Raw genomic sequence first — 5,091 nt, 5'->3', positions numbered from 1 at the left:
TATTTTCCCTGGAGTAGGGGAGTCCAGAACAAGAGGCCATAGGTTTAGGGTGAGAGGGGAAAGAGATAAAAGGGACCTAAGGGGCAAATTTTTCACACTGGTGCTAGGTATGTGGAATGAGCTGCCAGAGGAAATGGTGGAGGCTGGTTCAATTACAGCATTTAAAATGTGTCTAGATGGGGTATATGGATAAGAAAGATTTAGAAGGATATGTGCCAAGTGCTGGCAAATGGGACTAGTTTGGGTTGGAATATCTGGTCGGCGTGGACGAGTTGGACTGAAAGATCTGTTTACGTGCTGTACATCTCAATCACTCTAAACAGTTTGGGAAGATAGTACTGTGAAACTTTAAGTTCTGTCTGAAGCAACAAAGTGCATAAAAGCATTAGTAAACCTGCAATTATCATTTCTGACTTCTTCCCATAAGCAAGATTACTTTGTGTCTTCATGTTTCTCACATGTTGTTGTCAAATTTGTGTAGTTGTCTCTTTGCTTTCTCAATGCTTTTCCCAGTTTGTGTACAGGCAATTCCACTTAATCATGCACCACCTCAGTTGACCCTGGCTCATTTCACTAACTCTGCAAATGTCTATTGCACTTGCTAATGTAAGTATTGGCTCTCTGAGTAATCTGCTTCTGACTTGTTCATTTGTGATACTATACACAGTTTTGTCCTGTGTCAGTGAATTGGTAAGTTGCTGAAACTCATAGGCCTTGCATTATTTTTCAGGTCAGTCAGATACCTATTGTTTCCAACTGCCCTTGCAGTCTAATGAGAAACATGTATCTTAAATAAATCAGGTTTTTCTCTTGACTCACAGTGTTCATAAAATCTCTATTATCAATACATCCAAGTTATCCACACTGCCATCAAAGTCAAAGCTATTGAAACCTTGATAGCTTTATCGCTGGCAACATGGAGGAACATAAAACACTTCACCCTTTTCGGTTTTACTGAAATGCCTTTTGCAATGAGGGAAAACTGGTGGGCGGCCTCAGTTTTTCCATCTCCCTTTTTGTTAGTCACTTCTGATGCCATGTGGTGACATTCGGGAGAGGAGGCATAGCCTGCAGCAGGATGAGGTAATAACATTTAGGTGTACAGAGAGAGGGAGAGAGAGCTGAACAACTCGTTTTTGGAATGAGTAGATTTGCACCAGAGTGAGTTTGAGTTGAGCAGCTGGCAAGGGATTTGCATGTTTATATGGAAAGATCGGGGTTCAACGTACGGACAGATGCAATGTATGAGAAAAGAAGCACTTTTTAAGCACTCGGTACGCATTTAGAAAAGTAGGCAAAAGTAAGGAATGCAGATGCTGGAAACCAGAGTTTAGATCAGAGTGGTGCTGGAAAAGCACAGCAGGTCAGGCAGCGTCCGAGGAGCAGGAAAATCAACGTTTCGGGCAAAAGCCCTTCTTACCCCACACATTTAGAAAAGTTGAGCAGTATAGTGCAAACTATCAAAGAAAAACCGAGTGCAGGCACAGGAATAAACGCTTGAGCTATTTTAGCAAATTAACTGTTGTTAGGTTTGTGAATGAGGCGTGTGCTGACAGAAGCCCCCTGGTCCTCACCTTTCACCTCACCAACCACTGGATACATCGCATTATCCTCTGCTATTTCTGCCACCGACAAACAGATCCCGCCACCAGGGATATATTTCCCTCCCCACCCCTATCTGCATGCAGTAAAGACCATTCCCTCTGCAACTCCCTCGTTAGGTTCACACCCCCCCCCCCCCCCCCCCCAACCACACGAACCTGGCCTCCACTCCCATCACCTTCCCCAGCCAATGCAAGAAGCGCAAAACCTGGGCCCACACCTCCCCCCTACTTACCTCAGTCCAAGGCCCCAAAGGATCCTTCCATATCCATCAGAGACTTCCACACACGTCATCTACTGTGTCCATTGTTTTTGATGTAGTCTCTTCTACATTGGGGAGACAGAACGCCAGCTTGCAGAACTTTTCAAAGAACATCTCCAGAACACCCGCAAAAAACCCCAATACCCTATAGCCGAACAATTTAACTCCCCTCCCACTCCACCAAGGACATGCAAGTCTTGGGCCTCTTCCAACACCAAACCCTTAGTACCTGACACCTGGAGGAAAAATGCCTCATCTTCCACGTTGGGACCCTCCAACCATACAGGATCAATGTGGATTTCACCAGTTTCCTCATTTCCCCTCCCTCGACCTTATCCCAGATCCAAACTTCCAACTTGGCACTGCCCTCTTGACCCGTCCTAACTGTCCATCTTTCTTCCTATCTATCTGGTCCACCCTCCTCTCCGACCTATCACCTTCACCCCCATCTACCTATCACATTCTCAACTACCTTCTCACCAACCCCTTTCCCTCCCACTTATCTCTCAACCCCCTTGGGTCACAAGCCTCATTCCTGATAAAGGGTTAATGCCCGAAACGTTGATTCTCCTTCTCGGATGTCGCCTGACTGGCTGTGCTTTTCCAGCCCCAAACTCTTTGACTACTACAATATTGAGTCAATGCATGGGGTATATGGAGCAAGCCCTATTCCACCTCCCTGATCCAAAATCAATTTATTGTGTGGTCTCCAGATGAAGGACATATCTGATATTAAACTGATAAGAACAGATTCCTTGTTTAATTGCAAAAATATACATTATTCATAAAAATGATTACGATGTACATTCACATATACTAAAGCTGTTTGATGCAGTCTTTGTCTTAAAGTCATAGAGATGTACAGCATGGAAACAGACCCTTTGGTCCAACTTGTCCATGCCGACCAGGTATACCAACCTAATCTAGACCCATTTGCCAGCACTTGGCCCTTATCCCTCTAAATCTTTCCTATTCATATACCCAGCCAGATGCCTTTTAAATAATGTAATTGTACCAGCCTCCACCACTTCCTCTGGCAGCTCATTCCACACACACCACCCTCTGTGTGAAAAGGTTTCCCCTTAGGTCCCTTTTATGTCTTTTCCCCTCTCAGCCTAAACCTATGCCCTCTAGTTCTGGACTCCCCGACCCCAGGAAAAAGATTTTGTCTATTAATCCTATCCATGGCCATCATGATTTTATAAACCTCTATGAAGTTACCCCTCAGCCTTCGATGCTCCAGGGAAAACAGGCCCAGCCTATTCAGCATCTCCCTATAGCTCAAATCCGTCAACTCTGGCAGCATCCTTGTAAATCTTTTCTGAACCCTTTCAGGTTTCACAACATCCTTCCAATATGAAGGAGATCAGAATTGCACACAATATTCCAAAAGTGGCCTAATCAATGTCCTGTACAGTTGCAACATGACCTCCCAACTCCTATACTCAATGCTTTGGCCAATAAAAGAAAGCATACCAAACACCTTCTTCACTATCCTATCTACCTGCGACTCTACTTTCCAGGAGCTATGAACCTGCACTCCAAGGTCTCTTTGTTCAGCAACACTCCATAGGACCTTACCATTAAGTGTTTAAATCCTGCTAAGATTTGCTTTCCCAAAATGCAGCTCTTCGCATTTATCTAAATTAAACTCCATCTGCAACTCCTCAGCCCGTTGGTCCATCTGATCAAGATCTCATTGTAATCTGAGGTAACCTTCTTCGCTGTCGACTACACCTCCAATTTTGGTGTCTTCTGCAAATTTATTAACTATACCTTCTACGTTCATATCCAAATCATTTATATAAATGACGAAAAGTAGTGGACCCAGAACCGATCTTTGTGGCAATTTACTGTTCACTGGCCTCCAGTCCAAAAAACAAGCATCCACTGCCACCCTCTATCTTCCACCTTTGAGCCAGTTCTGGATCCAAATGGCGAGTTCCCTCTATGGAACCTTGTCGAATGCCTTACTGAAGTCCAAATAGATCACGTCAACTACTTTGCCCTCATCAATCCTCTTTGTTACTTCTTGAAAAAACTCAAATGAAGTTCGTGAGACATGATTTCCCACACATGAAGCCATGTTGACTCCCTAATCAGTCCTCGCCTTTCCAAATACAGACACGCCGGTTTCCAAATACATGTAAATCCTGTTCCTCAGGATTCCCACCAACAAGTTGTCCACCACTGACATCAAGCTTACTGGTCTATAGTTCCCTGGCTTGTCCTTACCACCTTTCTTAAATAATGGTACACATTTGCCAACCTCCAGTCTTCTGGCACCTCACCTGTGACTATCAGTGATACAAATATTTCAGCAAGGGGCCCAGCAATCACTTCCCTAGCTTACCACAGAGTTCTAGGGTACACCTAACCAGGTCCTGGGATGTATCCACCTTTATGCATTTCAAGACATTCAGCACTTCCTTCTCAGTAATATGGACTTTTTTTTTGTGTATACAGAAAAACAAATATTGGCATTTGCCATTCCCTGCAGTTGCAACACCAAATGCATTCCCTACTCACGCAAGACTCTATTTACATATGTTGAAGCAAATAGAAGGTCCTATAACTGAATGGGCCCTCATTATACTTTGGCAGAAAGACCCTAAATGGTGATCTTGCACAGTGCTCCTCTGTGGTAGCTACTCCAAAGCTTTCGTGCATCCCTCAGCACATAGTCCTGGACCTTGGAATGTGCCAGTCTGCAACTCTCACTCAAGGCCAATTCATTACACTGGAAGACCAACACTTTTAGGCAGACCAAAGAGCATCTTTCACCAAGTTGATGATCCTCCAAATGCAATCAATATTGGTCTCGGTGTGCGTCTGGGGAACAGACCATGGAGAACAGAGTCCTGTGTCATGGAGCTACTCGAGATGAACCTCAACAAAAACTGACACATTTTTTTCCAGATCATTTTTGCATAGACAGATTCCAGGAGGAAATGTGGGACAGTCTCTTTCCCTACCCCAGCCATTTCAAAGGTAGCATGTGGTGGCACAGAGAGTCCAGGCATATTTTCGTGCACCTACCATATGAATGGATATTGTCCTTTTTGAGTTTTATCGTCGCTCGTCAACGAAAGAAACCCCTATCTAGCTAACCACAGCCAGATGATCTTAAAGGGAACGGGATAAAACGTTGTTAACCAGAATCATCAATAAAGCGAGGAATGAGCTGGGCTTTTCAACCAGGTAAAAACAATGACTGCAGATGCTGG

The 5,091-nt window shown here is 44.3% G+C and overlaps 1 pseudogene; it reads right to left on the bottom strand.

The window, feature by feature from the left end:
- Positions 1 to 2,463: 2,463 nt before the first annotated feature.
- On the bottom strand, positions 2,464 to 2,639 carry LOC122550388 (U2 spliceosomal RNA; annotated as a pseudogene).
- Positions 2,640 to 5,091: the final 2,452 nt, after the last annotated feature.

This window comes from Chiloscyllium plagiosum, unplaced genomic scaffold, assembly GCF_037043375.1.
Source record: "Chiloscyllium plagiosum isolate Xiang-an unplaced genomic scaffold, Cpla_swu_hap1 HiC_scaffold_5, whole genome shotgun sequence".
In the NCBI taxonomy this organism is placed as follows: domain Eukaryota; kingdom Metazoa; phylum Chordata; class Chondrichthyes; order Orectolobiformes; family Hemiscylliidae; genus Chiloscyllium; species Chiloscyllium plagiosum.
The sequence above is the reverse complement of the archived record's forward strand: the minus strand, read 5'-3'. Positions and strand labels throughout refer to the sequence as shown.